At 46.8% G+C, this 21,778-nt stretch overlaps 37 non-coding genes across 37 annotated transcripts; 32 read left to right on the top strand and 5 right to left on the bottom strand.

The window, feature by feature from the left end:
• The first annotated feature begins 809 nt into the window (after window positions 1–809).
• On the top strand, window positions 810–881 carry trnap-ugg (transfer RNA proline (anticodon UGG)). Its single transcript has one exon. It is a non-coding gene; the product is annotated as a tRNA-Pro (tRNA).
• Window positions 882–978: 97 nt separating this feature from the next.
• Window positions 979–1,052, top strand: trnai-aau (transfer RNA isoleucine (anticodon AAU)). Its single transcript has one exon. It is a non-coding gene; the product is annotated as a tRNA-Ile (tRNA).
• Window positions 1,053–1,158: 106 nt separating this feature from the next.
• Window positions 1,159–1,231, top strand: trnaf-gaa (transfer RNA phenylalanine (anticodon GAA)). Its single transcript has one exon. It is a non-coding gene; the product is annotated as a tRNA-Phe (tRNA).
• A 135-nt stretch (window positions 1,232–1,366) lies between these two features.
• On the top strand, window positions 1,367–1,438 carry trnaq-uug (transfer RNA glutamine (anticodon UUG)). The gene has a single exon. It is a non-coding gene; the product is annotated as a tRNA-Gln (tRNA).
• Window positions 1,439–2,295: 857 nt separating this feature from the next.
• On the bottom strand, window positions 2,296–2,368 carry trnaa-agc (transfer RNA alanine (anticodon AGC)). Its single transcript has one exon. It is a non-coding gene; the product is annotated as a tRNA-Ala (tRNA).
• Window positions 2,369–3,304: 936 nt separating this feature from the next.
• On the top strand, window positions 3,305–3,376 carry trnap-ugg (transfer RNA proline (anticodon UGG)). Its single transcript has one exon. It is a non-coding gene; the product is annotated as a tRNA-Pro (tRNA).
• A 97-nt stretch (window positions 3,377–3,473) lies between these two features.
• trnai-aau (transfer RNA isoleucine (anticodon AAU)) lies at window positions 3,474–3,547 on the top strand. Its single transcript has one exon. It is a non-coding gene; the product is annotated as a tRNA-Ile (tRNA).
• A 106-nt stretch (window positions 3,548–3,653) lies between these two features.
• trnaf-gaa (transfer RNA phenylalanine (anticodon GAA)) lies at window positions 3,654–3,726 on the top strand. Its single transcript has one exon. It is a non-coding gene; the product is annotated as a tRNA-Phe (tRNA).
• A 135-nt stretch (window positions 3,727–3,861) lies between these two features.
• Window positions 3,862–3,933, top strand: trnaq-uug (transfer RNA glutamine (anticodon UUG)). The gene has a single exon. It is a non-coding gene; the product is annotated as a tRNA-Gln (tRNA).
• A 3,025-nt stretch (window positions 3,934–6,958) lies between these two features.
• trnaa-agc (transfer RNA alanine (anticodon AGC)) lies at window positions 6,959–7,031 on the bottom strand. Its single transcript has one exon. It is a non-coding gene; the product is annotated as a tRNA-Ala (tRNA).
• Window positions 7,032–7,967: 936 nt separating this feature from the next.
• On the top strand, window positions 7,968–8,039 carry trnap-ugg (transfer RNA proline (anticodon UGG)). Its single transcript has one exon. It is a non-coding gene; the product is annotated as a tRNA-Pro (tRNA).
• A 97-nt stretch (window positions 8,040–8,136) lies between these two features.
• Window positions 8,137–8,210, top strand: trnai-aau (transfer RNA isoleucine (anticodon AAU)). The gene has a single exon. It is a non-coding gene; the product is annotated as a tRNA-Ile (tRNA).
• Window positions 8,211–8,316: 106 nt separating this feature from the next.
• trnaf-gaa (transfer RNA phenylalanine (anticodon GAA)) lies at window positions 8,317–8,389 on the top strand. The gene has a single exon. It is a non-coding gene; the product is annotated as a tRNA-Phe (tRNA).
• Window positions 8,390–8,524: 135 nt separating this feature from the next.
• Window positions 8,525–8,596, top strand: trnaq-uug (transfer RNA glutamine (anticodon UUG)). Its single transcript has one exon. It is a non-coding gene; the product is annotated as a tRNA-Gln (tRNA).
• A 1,866-nt stretch (window positions 8,597–10,462) lies between these two features.
• trnap-ugg (transfer RNA proline (anticodon UGG)) lies at window positions 10,463–10,534 on the top strand. Its single transcript has one exon. It is a non-coding gene; the product is annotated as a tRNA-Pro (tRNA).
• A 97-nt stretch (window positions 10,535–10,631) lies between these two features.
• trnai-aau (transfer RNA isoleucine (anticodon AAU)) lies at window positions 10,632–10,705 on the top strand. The gene has a single exon. It is a non-coding gene; the product is annotated as a tRNA-Ile (tRNA).
• Window positions 10,706–10,811: 106 nt separating this feature from the next.
• Window positions 10,812–10,884, top strand: trnaf-gaa (transfer RNA phenylalanine (anticodon GAA)). Its single transcript has one exon. It is a non-coding gene; the product is annotated as a tRNA-Phe (tRNA).
• A 135-nt stretch (window positions 10,885–11,019) lies between these two features.
• trnaq-uug (transfer RNA glutamine (anticodon UUG)) lies at window positions 11,020–11,091 on the top strand. The gene has a single exon. It is a non-coding gene; the product is annotated as a tRNA-Gln (tRNA).
• Window positions 11,092–11,948: 857 nt separating this feature from the next.
• Window positions 11,949–12,021, bottom strand: trnaa-agc (transfer RNA alanine (anticodon AGC)). Its single transcript has one exon. It is a non-coding gene; the product is annotated as a tRNA-Ala (tRNA).
• Window positions 12,022–12,957: 936 nt separating this feature from the next.
• trnap-ugg (transfer RNA proline (anticodon UGG)) lies at window positions 12,958–13,029 on the top strand. Its single transcript has one exon. It is a non-coding gene; the product is annotated as a tRNA-Pro (tRNA).
• Window positions 13,030–13,126: 97 nt separating this feature from the next.
• trnai-aau (transfer RNA isoleucine (anticodon AAU)) lies at window positions 13,127–13,200 on the top strand. Its single transcript has one exon. It is a non-coding gene; the product is annotated as a tRNA-Ile (tRNA).
• Window positions 13,201–13,306: 106 nt separating this feature from the next.
• On the top strand, window positions 13,307–13,379 carry trnaf-gaa (transfer RNA phenylalanine (anticodon GAA)). Its single transcript has one exon. It is a non-coding gene; the product is annotated as a tRNA-Phe (tRNA).
• A 135-nt stretch (window positions 13,380–13,514) lies between these two features.
• trnaq-uug (transfer RNA glutamine (anticodon UUG)) lies at window positions 13,515–13,586 on the top strand. The gene has a single exon. It is a non-coding gene; the product is annotated as a tRNA-Gln (tRNA).
• Window positions 13,587–15,452: 1,866 nt separating this feature from the next.
• trnap-ugg (transfer RNA proline (anticodon UGG)) lies at window positions 15,453–15,524 on the top strand. Its single transcript has one exon. It is a non-coding gene; the product is annotated as a tRNA-Pro (tRNA).
• A 97-nt stretch (window positions 15,525–15,621) lies between these two features.
• trnai-aau (transfer RNA isoleucine (anticodon AAU)) lies at window positions 15,622–15,695 on the top strand. Its single transcript has one exon. It is a non-coding gene; the product is annotated as a tRNA-Ile (tRNA).
• Window positions 15,696–15,801: 106 nt separating this feature from the next.
• On the top strand, window positions 15,802–15,874 carry trnaf-gaa (transfer RNA phenylalanine (anticodon GAA)). Its single transcript has one exon. It is a non-coding gene; the product is annotated as a tRNA-Phe (tRNA).
• A 135-nt stretch (window positions 15,875–16,009) lies between these two features.
• trnaq-uug (transfer RNA glutamine (anticodon UUG)) lies at window positions 16,010–16,081 on the top strand. The gene has a single exon. It is a non-coding gene; the product is annotated as a tRNA-Gln (tRNA).
• An 857-nt stretch (window positions 16,082–16,938) lies between these two features.
• Window positions 16,939–17,011, bottom strand: trnaa-agc (transfer RNA alanine (anticodon AGC)). Its single transcript has one exon. It is a non-coding gene; the product is annotated as a tRNA-Ala (tRNA).
• Window positions 17,012–17,947: 936 nt separating this feature from the next.
• trnap-ugg (transfer RNA proline (anticodon UGG)) lies at window positions 17,948–18,019 on the top strand. The gene has a single exon. It is a non-coding gene; the product is annotated as a tRNA-Pro (tRNA).
• A 97-nt stretch (window positions 18,020–18,116) lies between these two features.
• Window positions 18,117–18,190, top strand: trnai-aau (transfer RNA isoleucine (anticodon AAU)). The gene has a single exon. It is a non-coding gene; the product is annotated as a tRNA-Ile (tRNA).
• A 106-nt stretch (window positions 18,191–18,296) lies between these two features.
• trnaf-gaa (transfer RNA phenylalanine (anticodon GAA)) lies at window positions 18,297–18,369 on the top strand. Its single transcript has one exon. It is a non-coding gene; the product is annotated as a tRNA-Phe (tRNA).
• A 135-nt stretch (window positions 18,370–18,504) lies between these two features.
• On the top strand, window positions 18,505–18,576 carry trnaq-uug (transfer RNA glutamine (anticodon UUG)). Its single transcript has one exon. It is a non-coding gene; the product is annotated as a tRNA-Gln (tRNA).
• An 857-nt stretch (window positions 18,577–19,433) lies between these two features.
• Window positions 19,434–19,506, bottom strand: trnaa-agc (transfer RNA alanine (anticodon AGC)). Its single transcript has one exon. It is a non-coding gene; the product is annotated as a tRNA-Ala (tRNA).
• Window positions 19,507–20,442: 936 nt separating this feature from the next.
• Window positions 20,443–20,514, top strand: trnap-ugg (transfer RNA proline (anticodon UGG)). Its single transcript has one exon. It is a non-coding gene; the product is annotated as a tRNA-Pro (tRNA).
• Window positions 20,515–20,611: 97 nt separating this feature from the next.
• On the top strand, window positions 20,612–20,685 carry trnai-aau (transfer RNA isoleucine (anticodon AAU)). Its single transcript has one exon. It is a non-coding gene; the product is annotated as a tRNA-Ile (tRNA).
• A 106-nt stretch (window positions 20,686–20,791) lies between these two features.
• Window positions 20,792–20,864, top strand: trnaf-gaa (transfer RNA phenylalanine (anticodon GAA)). Its single transcript has one exon. It is a non-coding gene; the product is annotated as a tRNA-Phe (tRNA).
• A 135-nt stretch (window positions 20,865–20,999) lies between these two features.
• Window positions 21,000–21,071, top strand: trnaq-uug (transfer RNA glutamine (anticodon UUG)). The gene has a single exon. It is a non-coding gene; the product is annotated as a tRNA-Gln (tRNA).
• The last annotated feature ends 707 nt before the right edge of the window (window positions 21,072–21,778 follow it).

The raw sequence follows: 21,778 nt of genomic DNA, 5'->3' as shown, positions 1-21,778 counted from the left end.
TTTGTGTTAAAGGACCTTCTCGGTCTTGTTACGCCAGTATGCATGTGCGGATTCTTGTATTATGCAGACCACCTTGCATCACTCGGGTCACGCAGACAACTTCTCACCTCTTTTTCTCACACTGACTTAAAGAATAAGGAAGCGGTTCTCCATTCCAGTCCTCGCTCCCCAAAGGTCTGCATATTTTGCATGTCTCTCTTTGTTAGCACACCTGATTTGGATAATCAGCTCATTAGAAGTGAGCTCCTTGCGATTGACATGGTCCCTACACAGTGTTCATTGCTCCCCACTCCCTGAGCAGGGGAAATCCGTCGAAGTTTACTTCACTTTGGAACATTGGTTCACGGATTTGCGCTGCGCAACGTCTTCACACATGGACAAGTGTGACATCATATACCTCTGTATACCTCTGTACACCTCTGTGTTAGTCACTTTGAACTGAACGTACACATACGCTCTGAACTTGAATCACGGAGGGATGTCATGTGATGTCCACTTCTCAGGGCACTTACGTTTGAATGGAACAAATGTCTGAAGCTATACGAGAAACATACAAAATCTGAAGAGCAGGGGGCTCGAGGACTGGAATTGAGAACCGCTGGTCTAAGTGACATCTGACAGTTTCAGCTGTCCTCCCTAACATCCCTCTACATGTTAGATACAGCCACATTTTTAGGTCAGTTAAGAGGCCAACTTGCGTTCGTTAGCCTTTAACACTGTCTCGAGGTCTTTGATTGCTTCCACGTTAGTTCATGTTCCTTCTTTTATTGATGCTGCACTAGCTCTTTTTTCTCGACCCAGCACAGGAAGGCTCGTTGGTCTAGGGGTATGATTCTCGCTTTGGGTGCGAGAGGTCCCGGGTTCAAATCCCGGACGAGCCCTTGGTCGGGATAAAACGTGAAGCTTTGTTGTCTCATTGCGTTCACTAACGTTGAGGAAGTTTTTTATTCAATCGGGTAGAGTCAGATGTCTAAGGGAGTCCGGTTAGCTCAGATGGTTAGAGCGTGGTGCTAATAACGCCAAGGTCGCGGGTTCGATCCCCGTACTGGCCAGCTGTTTTTATTGTCTGGGGGCTCATCTCTGCTCTGCTCTTCTCCTGTGACAAAGAGTAGGGTGATCTCACTGAAATCCCTGCTTGCTAAGCAGGAGCTTGTTGTGGCCGAAATAGCTCAGTTGGGAGAGCGTTAGACTGAAGATCTAAAGGTCCCTGGTTCGATCCCGGGTTTCGGCAAAATCTCCCACTCTTTTCCGTTTTTTGAGGCGGGCCAGTGACCAAAAATCACTGGGTTCCAACTTCTCTGTATAACTGCTTCCCCACTGCCACGGAGCTATCTGTTTCCCAGTTGGCCACCAAACAAACAGTTTCGGTTCCATGGTGTAATGGTCAGCACTCTGGGCTTTGAATCCAGCGATCTGAGTTCGAATCTCGGTGGAACCTGTGTGCTTTCTTGCCGCAGGAATAGATAAAAACAGCACTAGGTTGTCACTGGTGACAGTCTTTGTGGCCCTGTGAGCAACGGCTGCTCCAGGTAAGGTTTCATGGTGTAATGGTTAGCACTCTGAATCCAGTGATCCGAGTTCAAATCGCGGTGGGACCACTTTTTGCAACCAATTTGCGCAGGACCATGTCTGAAATACTTTTTGGCAGCTTTGAGTCCAAAAAAATTAACTAACGTAGAGACTGTGGCAGCATTGCATCGATGCCCAGTCGGTCTCTTTAGGGCACTGGTTCTCAAACCTGTCCTGGAGGCACCCCTGCCCTGCACAGTTTGATTGTCTGCCTTATTAGACACACCCAAATAAGGTCTTGCGGTCTCTATAAAAGAGTTGATGATTTGAAACAGGTGTGATAGATGAGGGAAACATTCAAAATGTGTAGGGCAGGGGTGCCTCCAGGACAGGTTTGAAAACCACTGCTTTAGGGAACTGTGTGTAAAATGGCAATGTTTTGCAACCAATTTGCACAGGACCATGTCTGAAATACTTTTTGGCAGCTGTGAGCCCCAAAAAAAGCTAACGTGGGAGTGTCGCAGCATTGCGTCAGTGCTCAGTCGGTCTCTTTAGGGCAATGGTTTTCAAACCTTTCCTGGAGGCAACCCTGTCCTGAACATTTCGTATGTCTCCCTTATTAGACACACCCAAATCAGGTCTTGCAGTCTCTATTGATGAGCTGATGATTTGAAACTGGTGTGTTAGATGAGGGGAAATGCAAAATGTGCAGGGCAGGGATGCCTCCAGGAAAGGGTTGAAAACCACTGATTTAGGGATGTGTGAGTAAAAGGGCAGGAGCCAACTTGGAGAATGCGGGCATCGATCCCGCTACCTCTCGCATGCTAAGCGAGCGCTCTACCATTTGAGCTAATTCCCCTGGCCTTTCAAGAATGACGAGCATAGCTGCGAATGACCGGCTTGATGCAAAGAGGCCGTCCCTCCTCTGGGCTTGCACCTTTGCACTGGCCGCGATTGTGTTGTCGAATTAACAAAGAGATTTAGCTTTTGTGTTAAAGGACCTTCTCGGTCTTGTTACGCCAGTATGCATGTGCGGATTCTTGTATTATGCAGACCACCTTGCATCACTCGGGTCACGCAGACAACTTCTCACCTCTTTTTCTCACACTGACTTAAAGAATAAGGAAGCGGTTCTCCATTCCAGTCCTCGCTCCCCAAAGGTCTGCATATTTTGCATGTCTCTCTTTGTTAGCACACCTGATTTGGATAATCAGCTCATTAGAAGTGAGCTCCTTGCGATTGACATGGTCCCTACACAGTGTTCATTGCTCCCCACTCCCTGAGCAGGGGAAATCCGTCGAAGTTTACTTCACTTTGGAACATTGGTTCACGGATTTGCGCTGCGCAACGTCTTCACACATGGACAAGTGTGACATCATATACCTCTGTATACCTCTGTACACCTCTGTGTTAGTCACTTTGAACTGAACGTACACATACGCTCTGAACTTGAATCACGGAGGGATGTCATGTGATGTCCACTTCTCAGGGCACTTACGTTTGAATGGAACAAATGTCTGAAGCTATACGAGAAACATACAAAATCTGAAGAGCAGGGGGCTCGAGGACTGGAATTGAGAACCGCTGGTCTAAGTGACATCTGACAGTTTCAGCTGTCCTCCCTAACATCCCTCTACATGTTAGATACAGCCACATTTTTAGGTCAGTTAAGAGGCCAACTTGCGTTCGTTAGCCTTTAACACTGTCTCGAGGTCTTTGATTGCTTCCACGTTAGTTCATGTTCCTTCTTTTATTGATGCTGCACTAGCTCTTTTTTCTCGTCCCAGCACAGGAAGGCTCGTTGGTCTAGGGGTATGATTCTCGCTTTGGGTGCGAGAGGTCCCGGGTTCAAATCCCGGACGAGCCCTTGGTCGGGATAAAACGTGAAGCTTTGTTGTCTCATTGCGTTCACTAACATTGAGGCAGTTTTTTATTCAATCGGGTAGAGACAGATGGCTAAGGGAGGCTGGTTAGCTCAGATGGTTAGAGCGTGGTGCTAATAACGCCAAGGTCGCGGGTTCGATCCCCGTACTGGCCAGCTGTTTTTATTGTCTGGGGGCTCATCTCTGCTCTGCTCTTCTCCTGTGACAAAGAGTAGGGTGATCTCACTGAAATCCCTGCTTGCTAAGCAGGAGCTTGTTGTGGCCGAAATAGCTCAGTTGGGAGAGCGTTAGACTGAAGATCTAAAGGTCCCTGGTTCGATCCCGGGTTTCGGCAAAATCTCCCACTCTTTTCCGTTTTTTGAGGCGGGCCAGTGACCAAAAATCACTGGGTTCCAACTTCTCTGTATAACTGCTTCCCCACTGCCACGGAGCTATCTGTTTCCCAGTTGGCCACCAAACAAGCAGTTTCGGTTCCATGGTGTAATGGTCAGCACTCTGGGCTTTGAATCCAGCGATCTGAGTTCGAATCTCGGTGGAACCTGTGTGCTTTCTTGCCGCAGGAAAAGATAAAAACAGCACTAGGTTGTCACTGGTGACAGTCTTTGTGGCCCTGTGAGCAACGGCTGCTCCAGGTAAGGTTTCATGGTGTAATGGTTAGCACTCTGAATCCAGTGATCCGAGTTCAAATCGCGGTGGGACCACTTTTTGCAACCAATTTGCGCAGGACCATGTCTGAAATACTTTTTGGCAGCTTTGAGTCCAAAAAAATTAACTAACGTAGAGACTGTGGCAGCATTGCATCGATGCCCAGTCGGTCTCTTTAGGGCACTGGTTCTCAAACCTGTCCTGGAGGCACCCCTGCCCTGCACAGTTTGATTGTCTGCCTTATTAGACACACCCAAATAAGGTCTTGCGGTCTCTATAAAAGAGTTGATGATTTGAAACAGGTGTGATATAGTGTTGTACTTAGATATTAGAAGAGCTATGGCGAATAAGGAAGTTGTCATGAGTGTGTTTTTAGACATAGAAAAAGCCTATGATACAGTATGGAAAGAGGGCTTAATGATAAAGCTATATGATGCAGGGGTAAGAGGTAGGATGTTAAATTGGATTAAAGATTTTCTGAAGGAGCGTACCATTCAGGTGAGAGTAGACGGATCTATGTCCAGTAAGGAAAATGTGGAAAATGGAACCCCTCAGGGAAGTGTTATTAGCCCAGTGTTATTTAATGTAATGATTAACGATATTTTTAGTAAGTTAAATAGAGGTTTTGGAATGGCATTATTTGCTGACGATGCAGCTGTTTGGAAAAGAGGGCGGAACTTGAATTATATTTATAAACAAGTACAACAAGCAATTAATAAAGTAGAGGCATGGGCAGATGAATGGGGTTTTAGAATTTCAGTATCAAAATCAAAATATGTTGTGTTTGGTCTAAAAAGGAAACTTTTAGATAAGACTTTAAGTATTTATAATAGTCCTATAGAAAAAGTTAAATCATTTAAGTTTTTAGGAGTTTGGTTTGAGGAAAGAATGACTTGGAAAGAGCACATAAATAATACAGTGAAAAAGTGTGAGAGGGTTATTAATACCTTAAGATGTTTAGTTGGAATAGATTGGGGTGCAAGTAGAGAGTGTTTAATGATGATTTTTAGGGGAATAATTAGAGCTAATATTGATTATGGTTGCATGGTATATAGATCAGCATCAGAATCTGTTTTAAACAAATTGGATGTAGTTCAAGCAAAAGCATTGAGAATTTGTGGAGGAGCAATGAGATCTACTCCACTTAATGCTTTGTTAATTGAAATGGGGGAGACTACATTAGAGCTCAGACGGAATAAATTGTTTCTGTTTTATTGGACAAAGCTACGAAGTCATAATTGTTCTAACCCGGCTAGGATTTTATTAGAGGAACACTGGGAACTCCAGAAAAGGGATGGAAATAAAAAAGAGTGTGGGAAGATGTCAATAGGTAAGGAAGCTCAGGATATAGGAGTGAATGATATCATGATCGCGCCAGTAATTATTTGGCCTCCAGTACCTCCATGGTTACTGCCAGTCCCTAAAGTGGACCTAAGTATTTTAGATCAAATAAAGAAATATGAAGGTAATCCTGTGGATATGGTTTATAATCATTTAAAGAAAATCTGGCCCGAGTATGTGCAGATATTTACGGATGGTTCAATGAAGTTAAGAAGTAGGAAAACCGCAATAGGAGTAAGTATTCCTCAGCTGAAGTTAATGAATGGAAAGCGGTTAACAGATAGTATGTCAGCCATTACTGCAGAGCTGGTGGCTATTTTATTGGCCTTGGAGTGGGTGGAGGAAAATGGACCAGGGAAAAGAATAATTTGTTCAGACTCAAGTGCTGCTTTAATGGCATTAAAGGGAAGGAAAAGTGAAGCCAGGGCAGATTTAGTTGTAGAAGTCTTAGTAACACTTAATAGAGTTAATAAAATGGGGAGTACAGTTGGATTTATTTGGGTACCTGCTCACATTGGTGTTCAGGGAAATGAAGAGGCAGATGAAATGGCAAGAAGTGCAGTAAATAAAAGTGAAGTAGAGTTGGAGGTTATGTTCGGTAGGGTAGAATGTAAAAGTATTATCCAAGAAAGAACATTGAAATTATGGCAAAAAGAATGGAATGAGGGACATAAAGGCAGACATTATTATTCTGTTCAGCCAACAGTAGGACGTAACCTAAATACAACATTAGAAAGGAAAGAGAGTGTCATTCTAACTAGATTAAGGTTGGGCCATTGTGCACTAAACTTTGGGTTAGCAAGGGTTGGAAAACATCTAGATGGCAGATGTAGATGTGGACAAGAAGAAACGGTGAATCATGTAATAATGGAGTGCTCCAACCATCATACAGCAAGATGTCACATGATTTCAGAGTTATTAGAATGTGGAGTCTCTAATATATCTGTTCAGACTATTCTTAACCCAAAGGACTATGAGTCTACAAAGATTTTTATGAAGTTTTTGCACAAGACTGGACTTTACGCAAGGATTTAAAGGATAAACCGAGGCCTCAAATGACCTGAGGAGGGCAGTAATACGCCGGTGATGCGTCTATGCTGCCGCAAATTCAAAAGAAGAAGAAGAACAGGTGTGATAGATGAGGGAAACATTCAAAATGTGTAGGGCAGGGGTGCCTCCAGGACAGGTTTGAAAACCACTGCTTTAGGGAACTGTGTGTAAAATGGCAATGTTTTGCAACCAATTTGCACAGGACCATGTCTGAAATACTTTTTGGCAGCTGTGAGCCCCAAAAAAAGCTAACGTGGGAGTGTCGCAGCATTGCGTCAGTGCTCAGTCGGTCTCTTTAGGGCAATGGTTTTCAAACCTTTCCTGGAGGCAACCCTGTCCTGAACATTTCGTATGTCTCCCTTATTAGACACACCCAAATCAGGTCTTGCAGTCTCTATTAATGAGCTGATGATTTGAAACTGGTGTGTTAGATGAGGGGAAATGCAAAATGTGCAGGGCAGGGATGCCTCCAGGAAAGGGTTGAAAACCACTGATTTAGGGATGTGTGAGTAAAAGGGCAGGAGCCAACTTGGAGAATGCGGGCATCGATCCCGCTACCTCTCGCATGCTAAGCGAGCGCTCTACCATTTGAGCTAATTCCCCTGGCCTTTCAAGAATGACGAGCATAGCTGCGAATGACCGGCTTGATGCAAAGAGGCCGTCCCTCCTCTGGGCTTGCACCTTTGCACTGGCCGCGATTGTGTTGTCGAATTAACAAAGAGATTTAGCTTTTGTGTTAAAGGACCTTCTCGGTCTTGTTACGCCAGTATGCATGTGCGGATTCTTGTATTATGCAGACCACCTTGCATCACTCGGGTCACGCAGACAACTTCTCACCTCTTTTTCTCACACTGACTTAAAGAATAAGGAAGCGGTTCTCCATTCCAGTCCTCGCTCCCCAAAGGTCTGCATATTTTGCATGTCTCTCTTTGTTAGCACACCTGATTTGGATAATCAGCTCATTAGAAGTGAGCTCCTTGCGATTGACATGGTCCCTACACAGTGTTCATTGCTCCCCACTCCCTGAGCAGGGGAAATCCGTCGAAGTTTACTTCACTTTGGAACATTGGTTCACGGATTTGCGCTGCGCAACGTCTTCACACATGGACAAGTGTGACATCATATACCTCTGTATACCTCTGTACACCTCTGTGTTAGTCACTTTGAACTGAACGTACACATACGCTCTGAACTTGAATCACGGAGGGATGTCATGTGATGTCCACTTCTCAGGGCACTTACGTTTGAATGGAACAAATGTCTGAAGCTATACGAGAAACATACAAAATCTGAAGAGCAGGGGGCTCGAGGACTGGAATTGAGAACCGCTGGTCTAAGTGACATCTGACAGTTTCAGCTGTCCTCCCTAACATCCCTCTACATGTTAGATACAGCCACATTTTTAGGTCAGTTAAGAGGCCAACTTGCGTTCGTTAGCCTTTAACACTGTCTCGAGGTCTTTGATTGCTTCCACGTTAGTTCATGTTCCTTCTTTTATTGATGCTGCACTAGCTCTTTTTTCTCGGCCCAGCACAGGAAGGCTCGTTGGTCTAGGGGTATGATTCTCGCTTTGGGTGCGAGAGGTCCCGGGTTCAAATCCCGGACGAGCCCTTGGTCGGGATAAAACGTGAAGCTTTGTTGTCTCATTGCGTTCACTAACATTGAGGCAGTTTTTTATTCAATCGGGTAGAGACAGATGGCTAAGGGAGGCCGGTTAGCTCAGATGGTTAGAGCGTGGTGCTAATAACGCCAAGGTCGCGGGTTCGATCCCCGTACTGGCCAGCTGTTTTTATTGTCTGGGGGCTCATCTCTGCTCTGCTCTTCTCCTGTGACAAAGAGTAGGGTGATCTCACTGAAATCCCTGCTTGCTAAGCAGGAGCTTCTAGTGGCCGAAATAGCTCAGTTGGGAGAGCGTTAGACTGAAGATCTAAAGGTCCCTGGTTCGATCCTGGGTTTCGGCAAAATCTCCCACTCTTTTCCGTTTTTTGAGGCGGGCCAGTGACCAAAAATCACTGGGTTCCAACTTCTCTGTATAACTGCTTCCCCACTGCCACGGAGCTATCTGTTTCCCAGTTGGCCACCAAACAAGCAGTTTCGGTTCCATGGTGTAATGGTCAGCACTCTGGGCTTTGAATCCAGCGAACTGAGTTCGAATCTCGGTGGAACCTGTGTGCTTTCTTGCCGCAGGAAAAGATAAAAACAGCACTAGGTTGTCACTGGTGACAGTCTTTGTGGCCCTGTGAGCAACGGCTGCTCCAGGTAAGGTTTCATGGTGTAATGGTTAGCACTCTGAATCCAGTGATCCGAGTTCAAATCGCGGTGGGACCACTTTTTGCAACCAATTTGCGCAGGACCATGTCTGAAATACTTTTTGGCAGCTTTGAGTCCAAAAAAATTAACTAACGTAGAGACTGTGGCAGCATTGCATCGATGCCCAGTCGGTCTCTTTAGGGCACTGGTTCTCAAACCTGTCCTGGAGGCACCCCTGCCCTGCACAGTTTGATTGTCTGCCTTATTAGACACACCCAAATAAGGTCTTGCGGTCTCTATAAAAGAGTTGATGATTTGAAACAGGTGTGATAGATGAGGGAAACATTCAAAATGTGTAGGGCAGGGGTGCCTCCAGGACAGGTTTGAAAACCACTGCTTTAGGGAACTGTGTGTAAAATGGCAATGTTTTGCAACCAATTTGCACAGGACCATGTCTGAAATACTTTTTGGCAGCTGTGAGCCCCAAAAAAAGCTAACGTGGGAGTGTCGCAGCATTGCGTCAGTGCTCAGTCGGTCTCTTTAGGGCAATGGTTTTCAAACCTTTCCTGGAGGCAACCCTGTCCTGAACATTTCGTATGTCTCCCTTATTAGACACACCCAAATCAGGTCTTGCAGTCTCTATTAATGAGCTGATGATTTGAAACTGGTGTGTTAGATGAGGGGAAATGCAAAATGTGCAGGGCAGGGATGCCTCCAGGAAAGGGTTGAAAACCACTGATTTAGGGATGTGTGAGTAAAAGGGCAGGAGCCAACTTGGAGAATGCGGGCATCGATCCCGCTACCTCTCGCATGCTAAGCGAGCTCTCTACCATTTGAGCTAATTCCCCTGGCCTTTCAAGAATGACGAGCATAGCTGCGAATGACCGGCTTGATGCAAAGAGGCCGTCCCTCCTCTGGGCTTGCACCTTTGCACTGGCCGCGATTGTGTTGTCGAATTAACAAAGAGATTTAGCTTTTGTGTTAAAGGACCTTCTCGGTCTTGTTACGCCAGTATGCATGTGCGGATTCTTGTATTATGCAGACCACCTTGCATCACTCGGGTCACGCAGACAACTTCTCACCTCTTTTTCTCACACTGACTTAAAGAATAAGGAAGCGGTTCTCCATTCCAGTCCTCGCTCCCCAAAGGTCTGCATATTTTGCATGTCTCTCTTTGTTAGCACACCTGATTTGGATAATCAGCTCATTAGAAGTGAGCTCCTTGCGATTGACATGGTCCCTACACAGTGTTCATTGCTCCCCACTCCCTGAGCAGGGGAAATCCGTCGAAGTTTACTTCACTTTGGAACATTGGTTCACGGATTTGCGCTGCGCAACGTCTTCACACATGGACAAGTGTGACATCATATACCTCTGTATACCTCTGTACACCTCTGTGTTAGTCACTTTGAACTGAACGTACACATACGCTCTGAACTTGAATCACGGAGGGATGTCATGTGATGTCCACTTCTCAGGGTACTTACGTTTGAATGGAACAAATGTCTGAAGCTATACGAGAAACATACAAAATCTGAAGAGCAGGGGGCTCGAGGACTGGAATTGAGAACCGCTGGTCTAAGTGACATTTGACAGTTTCAGCTGTCCTCCCTAACATCCCTCTACATGTTAGATACAGCCACATTTTTAGGTCAGTTAAGAGGCCAACTTGCGTTCGTTAGCCTTTAACACTGTCTCGAGGTCTTTGATTGCTTCCACGTTAGTTCATGTTCCTTCTTTTATTGATGCTGCACTAGCTCTTTTTTCTCGGCCCAGCACAGGAAGGCTCGTTGGTCTAGGGGTATGATTCTCGCTTTGGGTGCGAGAGGTCCCGGGTTCAAATCCCGGACAAGCCCTTGGTCGGGATAAAACGTGAAGCTTTGTTATCTCATTGCGTTCACTAACATTGAGGCAGTTTTTTATTCAATCGGGTAGAGTCAGATGGCTAAGGGAGGCCGGTTAGCTCAGATGGTTAGAGCGTGGTGCTAATAACGCCAAGGTCGCGGGTTCGATCCCCGTACTGGCCAGCTGTTTTTATTGTCTGGGGGCTCATCTCTGCTCTGCTCTTCTCCTGTGACAAAGAGTAGGGTGATCTCACTGAAATCCCTGCTTGCTAAGCAGGAGCTTGTTGTGGCCGAAATAGCTCAGTTGGGAGAGCGTTAGACTGAAGATCCAAAGGTCCCTGGTTCGATCCCGGGTTTCGGCAAAATCTCCCACTCTTTTCCGTTTTTTGAGGCGGGCCAGTGACCAAAAATCACTGGGTTCCAACTTCTCTGTATAACTGCTTCCCCACTGCCACGGAGCTATCTGTTTCCCAGTTGGCCACCAAACAAACAGTTTCGGTTCCATGGTGTAATGGTCAGCACTCTGGGCTTTGAATCCAGCGATCTGAGTTCGAATCTCGGTGGAACCTGTGTGCTTTCTTGCCGCAGGAATAGATAAAAACAGCACTAGGTTGTCACTGGTGACAGTCTTTGTGGCCCTGTGAGCAACGGCTGCTCCAGGTAAGGTTTCATGGTGTAATGGTTAGCACTCTGAATCCAGTGATCCGAGTTCAAATCGCGGTGGGACCACTTTTTGCAACCAATTTGCGCAGGACCATGTCTGAAATACTTTTTGGCAGCTTTGAGTCCAAAAAAATTAACTAACGTAGAGACTGTGGCAGCATTGCATCGATGCCCAGTCGGTCTCTTTAGGGCACTGGTTCTCAAACCTGTCCTGGAGGCACCCCTGCCCTGCACAGTTTGATTGTCTGCCTTATTAGACACACCCAAATAAGGTCTTGCGGTCTCTATAAAAGAGTTGATGATTTGAAACAGGTGTGATAGATGAGGGAAACATTCAAAATGTGTAGGGCAGGGGTGCCTCCAGGACAGGTTTGAAAACCACTGCTTTAGGGAACTGTGTGTAAAATGGCAATGTTTTGCAACCAATTTGCACAGGACCATGTCTGAAATACTTTTTGGCAGCTGTGAGCCCCAAAAAAAGCTAACGTGGGAGTGTCGCAGCATTGCGTCAGTGCTCAGTCGGTCTCTTTAGGGCAATGGTTTTCAAACCTTTCCTGGAGGCAACCCTGTCCTGAACATTTCGTATGTCTCCCTTATTAGACACACCCAAATCAGGTCTTGCAGTCTCTATTAATGAGCTGATGATTTGAAACTGGTGTGTTAGATGAGGGGAAATGCAAAATGTGCAGGGCAGGGATGCCTCCAGGAAAGGGTTGAAAACCACTGATTTAGGGATGTGTGAGTAAAAGGGCAGGAGCCAACTTGGAGAATGCGGGCATCGATCCCGCTACCTCTCGCATGCTAAGCGAGCGCTCTACCATTTGAGCTAATTCCCCTGGCCTTTCAAGAATGACGAGCATAGCTGCGAATGACCGGCTTGATGCAAAGAGGCCGTCCCTCCTCTGGGCTTGCACCTTTGCACTGGCCGCGATTGTGTTGTCGAATTAACAAAGAGATTTAGCTTTTGTGTTAAAGGACCTTCTCGGTCTTGTTACGCCAGTATGCATGTGCGGATTCTTGTATTATGCAGACCACCTTGCATCACTCGGGTCACGCAGACAACTTCTCACCTCTTTTTCTCACACTGACTTAAAGAATAAGGAAGCGGTTCTCCATTCCAGTCCTCGCTCCCCAAAGGTCTGCATATTTTGCATGTCTCTCTTTGTTAGCACACCTGATTTGGATAATCAGCTCATTAGAAGTGAGCTCCTTGCGATTGACATGGTCCCTACACAGTGTTCATTGCTCCCCACTCCCTGAGCAGGGGAAATCCGTCGAAGTTTACTTCACTTTGGAACATTGGTTCACGGATTTGCGCTGCGCAACGTCTTCACACATGGACAAGTGTGACATCATATACCTCTGTATACCTCTGTACACCTCTGTGTTAGTCACTTTGAACTGAACGTACACATACGCTCTGAACTTGAATCACGGAGGGATGTCATGTGATGTCCACTTCTCAGGGCACTTACGTTTGAATGGAACAAATGTCTGAAGCTATACGAGAAACATACAAAATCTGAAGAGCAGGGGGCTCGAGGACTGGAATTGAGAACCGCTGGTCTAAGTGACATCTGACAGTTTCAGCTGTCCTCCCTAACATCCCTCTACATGTTAGATACAGCCACATTTTTAGGTCAGTTAAGAGGCCAACTTGCGTTCGTTAGCCTTTAACACTGTCTCGAGGTCTTTGATTGCTTCCACGTTAGTTCATGTTCCTTCTTTTATTGATGCTGCACTAGCTCTTTTTTCTCGGCCCAGCACAGGAAGGCTCGTTGGTCTAGGGGTATGATTCTCGCTTTGGGTGCGAGAGGTCCCGGGTTCAAATCCCGGACGAGCCCTTGGTCGGGATAAAACGTGAAGCTTTGTTGTCTCATTGCGTTCACTAACATTGAGGCAGTTTTTTATTCAATCGGGTAGAGACAGATGGCTAAGGGAGGCCGGTTAGCTCAGATGGTTAGAGCGTGGTGCTAATAACGCCAAGGTCGCGGGTTCGATCCCCGTACTGGCCAACTGTTTTTATTGTCTGGGTGCTCATCTCTGCTCTGCTCTTCTCCTGTGACAAAGAGTAGGGTGATCTCACTGAAATCCCTGCTTGCTAAGCAGGAGCTTGTAGTGGCCGAAATAGCTCAGTTGGGAGAGCGTTAGACTGAAGATCTAAAGGTCCCTGGTTCGATCCCGGGTTTCGGCAAAATCTCCCACTCTTTTCCGTTTTTTGAGGCGGGCCAGTGACCAAAAATCACTGGGTTCCAACTTCTCTGTATAACTGCTTCCCCACTGCCACGGAGCTATCTGTTTCCCAGTTGGCCACCAAACAAGCAGTTTCGGTTCCATGGTGTAATGGTCAGCACTCTGGGCTTTGAATCCAGCGAACTGAGTTCGAATCTCGGTGGAACCTGTGTGCTTTCTTGCCGCAGGAAAAGATAAAAACAGCACTAGGTTGTCACTGGTGACAGTCTTTGTGGCCCTGTGAGCAACGGCTGCTCCAGGTAAGGTTTCATGGTGTAATGGTTAGCACTCTGAATCCAGTGATCCGAGTTCAAATCGCGGTGGGACCACTTTTTGCAACCAATTTGCGCAGGACCATGTCTGAAATACTTTTTGGCAGCTTTGAGTCCAAAAAAATTAACTAACGTAGAGACTGTGGCAGCATTGCATCGATGCCCAGTCGGTCTCTTTAGGGCACTGGTTCTCAAACCTGTCCTGGAGGCACCCCTGCCCTGCACAGTTTGATTGTCTGCCTTATTAGACACACCCAAATAAGGTCTTGCGGTCTCTATAAAAGAGTTGATGATTTGAAACAGGTGTGATAGATGAGGGAAACATTCAAAATGTGTAGGGCAGGGGTGCCTCCAGGACAGGTTTGAAAACCACTGCTTTAGGGAACTGTGTGTAAAATGGCAATGTTTTGCAACCAATTTGCACAGGACCATGTCTGAAATACTTTTTGGCAGCTGTGAGCCCCAAAAAAAGCTAACGTGGGAGTGTCGCAGCATTGCGTCAGTGCTCAGTCGGTCTCTTTAGGGCAATGGTTTTCAAACCTTTCCTGGAGGCAACCCTGTCCTGAACATTTCGTATGTCTCCCTTATTAGACACACCCAAATCAGGTCTTGCAGTCTCTATTAATGAGCTGATGATTTGAAACTGGTGTGTTAGATGAGGGGAAATGCAAAATGTGCAGGGCAGGGATGCCTCCAGGAAAGGGTTGAAAACCACTGATTTAGGGATGTGTGAGTAAAAGGGCAGGAGCCAACTTGGAGAATGCGGGCATCGATCCCGCTACCTCTCGCATGCTAAGCGAGCTCTCTACCATTTGAGCTAATTCCCCTGGCCTTTCAAGAATGACGAGCATAGCTGCGAATGACCGGATTGATGCAAAGAGGCCGTCCCTCCTCTGGGCTTGCACCTTTGCACTGGCCGCGATTGTGTTGTCGAATTAACAAAGAGATTTAGCTTTTGTGTTAAAGGACCTTCTCGGTCTTGTTACGCCAGTATGCATGTGCGGATTCTTGTATTATGCAGACCACCTTGCATCACTCGGGTCACGCAGACAACTTCTCACCTCTTTTTCTCACACTGACTTAAAGAATAAGGAAGCGGTTCTCCATTCCAGTCCTCGCTCCCCAAAGGTCTGCATATTTTGCATGTCTCTCTTTGTTAGCACACCTGATTTGGATAATCAGCTCATTAGAAGTGAGCTCCTTGCGATTGACATGGTCCCTACACAGTGTTCATTGCTCCCCACTCCCTGAGCAGGGGAAATCCGTCGAAGTTTACTTCACTTTGGAACATTGGTTCACGGATTTGCGCTGCGCAACGTCTTCACACATGGACAAGTGTGACATCATATACCTCTGTATACCTCTGTACACCTCTGTGTTAGTCACTTTGAACTGAACGTACACATACGCTCTGAACTTGAATCACGGAGGGATGTCATGTGATGTCCACTTCTCAGGGTACTTACGTTTGAATGGAACAAATGTCTGAAGCTATACGAGAAACATACAAAATCTGAAGAGCAGGGGGCTCGAGGACTGGAATTGAGAACCGCTGGTCTAAGTGACATTTGACAGTTTCAGCTGTCCTCCCTAACATCCCTCTACATGTTAGATACAGCCACATTTTTAGGTCAGTTAAGAGGCCAACTTGCGTTCGTTAGCCTTTAACACTGTCTCGAGGTCTTTGATTGCTTCCACGTTAGTTCATGTTCCTTCTTTTATTGATGCTGCACTAGCTCTTTTTTCTCGGCCCAGCACAGGAAGGCTCGTTGGTCTAGGGGTATGATTCTCGCTTTGGGTGCGAGAGGTCCCGGGTTCAAATCCCGGACGAGCCCTTGGTCGGGATAAAACGTGAAGCTTTGTTATCTCATTGCGTTCACTAACATTGAGGCAGTTTTTTATTCAATCGGGTAGAGTCAGATGGCTAAGGGAGGCCGGTTAGCTCAGATGGTTAGAGCGTGGTGCTAATAACGCCAAGGTCGCGGGTTCGATCCCCGTACTGGCCAGCTGTTTTTATTGTCTGGGGGCTCATCTCTGCTCTGCTCTTCTCCTGTGACAAAGAGTAGGGTGATCTCACTGAAATCCCTGCTTGCTAAGCAGGAGCTTGTTGTGGCCGAAATAGCTCAGTTGGGAGACCGTTAGACTGAAGATCTAAAGGTCCCTGGTTCGATCCCGGGTTTCGGCAAAATCTCCCACTCTTTTCCGTTTTTTGAGGCGGGCCAGTGACCAAAAATCACTGGGTTCCAACTTCTCTGTATAACTGCTTCCCCACTGCCACGGAGCTATCTGTTTCCCAGTTGGCCACCAAACAAGCAGTTTCGGTTCCATGGTGTAATGGTCAGCACTCTGGGCTTTGAATCCAGCGATCTGAGTTCGAATCTCGGTGGAACCTGTGTGCTTTCTTGCCGCAGGAAAAGATAAAAACAGCACTAGGTTGTCACTGGTGACAGTCTTTGTGGCCCTGTGAGCAACGGCTGCTCCAGGTAAGGTTTCATGGTGTAATGGTTAGCACTCTGAATCCAGTGATCCGAGTTTAAATCGTGGTGGGACCACTTTTTGCAACCAATTTGCGCAGGACCATGTCTGAAATACTTTTTGGCAGCTTTGAGTCCAAAAAAATTAACTAACGTAGAGACTGTGGCAGCATTGCATCGATGCCCAGTCGGTCTCTTTAGGGCACTGGTTCTCAAACCTGTCCTGGAGGCACCCCTGCCCTGCACAGTTTGATTGTCTGCCTTATTAGACACACCCAAATAAGGTCTTGCGGTCTCTATAAAAGAGTTGATGATTTGAAACAGGTGTGATAGATGAGGGAAACATTCAAAATGTGTAGGGCAGGGGTGCCTCCAGGACAGGTTTGAAAACCACTGCTTTAGGGAACTGTGTGTAAAATGGCAATGTTTTGCAACCAATTTGCACAGGACCATGTCTGAAATACTTTTTGGCAGCTGTGAGCCCCAAAAAAAGCTAACGTGGGAGTGTCGCAGCATTGCGTCAGTGCTCAGTCGGTCTCTTTAGGGCAATGGTTTTCAAACCTTTCCTGGAGGCAACCCTGTCCTGAACATTTCGTATGTCTCCCTTATTAGACACACCCAAATCAGGTCTTGCAGTCTCTATTAATGAGCTGATGATTTGAAACTGGTGTGTTAGATGAGGGGAAATGCAAAATGTGCAGGGCAGGGATGCCTCCAGGAAAGGGTTGAAAACCACTGATTTAGGGATGTGTGAGTAAAAGGGCAGGAGCCAACTTGGAGAATGCGGGCATCGATCCCGCTACCTCTCGCATGCTAAGCGAGCGCTCTACCATTTGAGCTAATTCCCCTGGCCTTTCAAGAGTGACGAGCATAGCTGCGAATGACCGACTTGATGCAAAGAGGCCGTCCCTCCTCTGGGCTTGCACCTTTGCACTGGCCGCGATTGTGTTGTCGAATTAACAAAGAGATTTAGCTTTTGTGTTAAAGGACCTTCTCGGTCTTGTTACGCCAGTATGCATGTGCGGATTCTTGTATTATGCAGACCACCTTGCATCACTCGGGTCACGCAGACAACTTCTCACCTCTTTTTCTCACACTGACTTAAAGAATAAGGAAGCGGTTCTCCATTCCAGTCCTCGCTCCCCAAAGGTCTGCATATTTTGCATGTCTCTCTTTGTTAGCACACCTGATTTGGATAATCAGCTCATTAGAAGTGAGCTCCTTGCGATTGACATGGTCCCTACACAGTGTTCATTGCTCCCCACTCCCTGAGCAGGGGAAATCCGTCGAAGTTTACTTCACTTTGGAACATTGGTTCACGGATTTGCGCTGCGCAACGTCTTCACACATGGACAAGTGTGACATCATATACCTCTGTATACCTCTGTACACCTCTGTGTTAGTCACTTTGAACTGAACGTACACATACGCTCTGAACTTGAATCACGGAGGGATGTCATGTGATGTCCACTTCTCAGGGTACTTACGTTTGAATGGAACAAATGTCTGAAGCTATACGAGAAACATACAAAATCTGAAGAGCAGGGGGCTCGAGGACTGGAATTGAGAACCGCTGGTCTAAGTGACATTTGACAGTTTCAGCTGTCCTCCCTAACATCCCTCTACATGTTAGATACAGCCACATTTTTAGGTCAGTTAAGAGGCCAACTTGCGTTCGTTAGCCTTTAACACTGTCTCGAGGTCTTTGATTGCTTCCACGTTAGTTCATGTTCCTTCTTTTATTGATGCTGCACTAGCTCTTTTTTCTCGGCCCAGCACAGGAAGGCTCGTTGGTCTAGGGGTATGATTCTCGCTTTGGGTGCGAGAGGTCCCGGGTTCAAATCCCGGACGAGCCCTTGGTCGGGATAAAACGTGAAGCTTTGTTATCTCATTGCGTTCACTAACATTGAGGCAGTTTTTTATTCAATCGGGTAGAGTCAGATGGCTAAGGGAGGCCGGTTAGCTCAGATGGTTAGAGCGTGGTGCTAATAACGCCAAGGTCGCGGGTTCGATCCCCGTACTGGCCAGCTGTTTTTATTGTCTGGGGGCTCATCTCTGCTCTGCTCTTCTCCTGTGACAAAGAGTAGGGTGATCTCACTGAAATCCCTGCTTGCTAAGCAGGAGCTTGTTGTGGCCGAAATAGCTCAGTTGGGAGAGCGTTAGACTGAAGATCTAAAGGTCCCTGGTTCGATCCCGGGTTTCGGCAAAATCTCCCACTCTTTTCCGTTTTTTGAGGCGGGCCAGTGACCAAAAATCACTGGGTTCCAACTTCTCTGTATAACTGCTTCCCCACTGCCACGGAGCTATCTGTTTCCCAGTTGGCCACCAAACAAGCAGTTTCGGTTCCATGGTGTAATGGTCAGCACTCTGGGCTTTGAATCCAGCGATCTGAGTTCGAATCTCGGTGGAACCTGTGTGCTTTCTTGCCGCAGGAAAAGATAAAAACAGCACTAGGTTGTCACTGGTGACAGTCTTTGTGGCCCTGTGAGCAACGGCTGCTCCAGGTAAGGTTTCATGGTGTAATGGTTAGCACTCTGAATCCAGTGATCCGAGTTTAAATCGTGGTGGGACCACTTTTTGCAACCAATTTGCGCAGGACCATGTCTGAAATACTTTTTGGCAGCTTTGAGTCCAAAAAAATTAACTAACGTAGAGACTGTGGCAGCATTGCATCGATGCCCAGTCGGTCTCTTTAGGGCACTGGTTCTCAAACCTGTCCTGGAGGCACCCCTGCCCTGCACAGTTTGATTGTCTGCCTTATTAGACACACCCAAATAAGGTCTTGCGGTCTCTATAAAAGAGTTGATGATTTGAAACAGGTGTGATAGATGAGGGAAACATTCAAAATGTGTAGGGCAGGGGTGCCTCCAGGACAGGTTTGAAAACCACTGCTTTAGGGAACTGTGTGTAAAATGGCAATGTTTTGCAACCAATTTGCACAGGACCATGTCTGAAATACTTTTTGGCAGCTGTGAGCCCCAAAAAAAGCTAACGTGGGAGTGTCGCAGCATTGCGTCAGTGCTCAGTCGGTCTCTTTAGGGCAATGGTTTTCAAACCTTTCCTGGAGGCAACCCTGTCCTGAACATTTCGTATGTCTCCCTTATTAGACACACCCAAATCAGGTCTTGCAGTCTCTATTAATGAGCTGATGATTTGAAACTGGTGTGTTAGATGAGGGGAAATGCAAAATGTGCAGGGCAGGGATGCCTCCAGGAAAGGGTTGAAAACCACTGATTTAGGGATGTGTGAGTAAAAGGGCAGGAGCCAACTTGGAGAATGCGGGCATCGATCCCGCTACCTCTCGCATGCTAAGCGAGCGCTCTACCATTTGAGCTAATTCCCCTGGCCTTTCAAGAATGACGAGCATAGCTGCGAATGACCGGCTTGATGCAAAGAGGCCGTCCCTCCTCTGGGCTTGCACCTTTGCACTGGCCGCGATTGTGTTGTCGAATTAACAAAGAGATTTAGCTTTTGTGTTAAAGGACCTTCTCGGTCTTGTTACGCCAGTATGCATGTGCGGATTCTTGTATTATGCAGACCACCTTGCATCACTCGGGTCACGCAGACAACTTCTCACCTCTTTTTCTCACACTGACTTAAAGAATAAGGAAGCGGTTCTCCATTCCAGTCCTCGCTCCCCAAAGGTCTGCATATTTTGCATGTCTCTCTTTGTTAGCACACCTGATTTGGATAATCAGCTCATTAGAAGTGAGCTCCTTGCGATTGACATGGTCCCTACACAGTGTTCATTGCTCCCCACTCCCTGAGCAGGGGAAATCCGTCGAAGTTTACTTCACTTTGGAACATTGGTTCACGGATTTGCGCTGCGCAACGTCTTCACACATGGACAAGTGTGACATCATATACCTCTGTATACCTCTGTACACCTCTGTGTTAGTCACTTTGAACTGAACGTACACATACGCTCTGAACTTGAATCACGGAGGGATGTCATGTGATGTCCACTTCTCAGGGCACTTACGTTTGAATGGAACAAATGTCTGAAGCTATACGAGAAACATACAAAATCTGAAGAGCAGGGGGCTCGAGGACTGGAATTGAGAACCGCTGGTCTAAGTGACATCTGACAGTTTCAGCTGTCCTCCCTAACATCCCTCTACATGTTAGATACAGCCACATTTTTAGGTCAGTTAAGAGGCCAACTTGCGTTCGTTAGCCTTTAACACTGTCTCGAGGTCTTTGATTGCTTCCACGTTAGTTCATGTTCCTTCTTTTATTGATGCTGCACTAGCTCTTTTTTCTCGGCCCAGCACAGGAAGGCTCGTTGGTCTAGGGGTATGATTCTCGCTTTGGGTGCGAGAGGTCCCGGGTTCAAATCCCGGACGAGCCCTTGGTCGGGATAAAACGTGAAGCTTTGTTGTCTCATTGTGTTCACTAACATTGAGGCAGTTTTTTATTCAATCGGGTAGAGACAGATGGCTAAGGGAGGCCGGTTAGCTCAGATGGTTAGAGCGTGGTGCTAATAACGCCAAGGTCGCGGGTTCGATCCCCGTACTGGCCAGCTGTTTTTATTGTCTGGGGGCTCATCTCTGCTCTGCTCTTCTCCTGTGACAAAGAGTAGGGTGATCTCACTGAAATCCCTGCTTGCTAAGCAGGAGCTTGTTGTGGCCGAAATAGCTCAGTTGGGAGAGCGTTAGACTGAAGATCTAAAGGTCCCTGGTTCGATCCCGGGTTTTGGCAAAATCTCCCACTCTTTTCCGTTTTTTGAGGCGGGCCAGTGACCAAAAATCACTGGGTTCCAACTTCTCTGTATAACTGCTTCCCCACTGCCACGGAGCTATCTGTTTCCCAGTTGGCCACCAAACAAGCAGTTTCGGTTCCATGGTGTAATGGTCAGCACTCTGGGCTTTGAATCCAGCGATCTGAGTTCGAATCTCGGTGGAACCTGTGTGCTTTCTTGCCGCAGGAAAAGATAAAAACAGCACTAGGTTGTCACTGGTGACAGTCTTTGTGGCCCTGTGAGCAACGGCTGCTCCAGGTAAGCTTTCATGGTGTAATGGTTAGCACTCTGAATCCAGTGATCCGAGTTTAAATCGTGGTGGGACCACTTTTTGCAACCAATTTGCACAGGACCATGTCTGAAATACTTTTTGGCAGCTTTGAGTCCAAAAAAATTAACTAACGTAGAGACTGTGGCAGCATTGCATCGATGCCCAGTCGGTCTCTTTAGGGCACTGGTTCTCAAACCTGTCCTGGAGGCACCCCTGCCCTGCACAGTTTGATTGTCTGCCTTATTAGACACACCCAAATAAGGTCTTGCGGTCTCTATAAAAGAGTTGATGATTTGAAACAGGTGTGATAGATGAGGGAAACATTCAAAATGTGTAGGGCAGGGGTGCCTCCAGGACAGGTTTGAAAACCACTGCTTTAGGGAACTGTGTGTAAAATGGCAATGTTTTGCAACCAATTTGCACAGGACCATGTCTGAAATACTTTTTGGCAGCTGTGAGCCCCAAAAAAAGCTAACGTGGGAGTGTCGCAGCATTGCGTCAGTGCTCAGTCGGTCTCTTTAGGGCAATGGTTTTCAAACCTTTCCTGGAGGCAACCCTGTCCTGAACATTTCGTATGTCTCCCTTATTAGACACACCCAAATC

This window comes from Carassius gibelio, chromosome B10 (assembly GCF_023724105.1).
Source record: "Carassius gibelio isolate Cgi1373 ecotype wild population from Czech Republic chromosome B10, carGib1.2-hapl.c, whole genome shotgun sequence".
In the NCBI taxonomy this organism is placed as follows: Eukaryota; Metazoa; Chordata; class Actinopteri; order Cypriniformes; family Cyprinidae; genus Carassius; species Carassius gibelio.
This window is presented reverse-complemented; position numbering and strand designations above follow the sequence as displayed.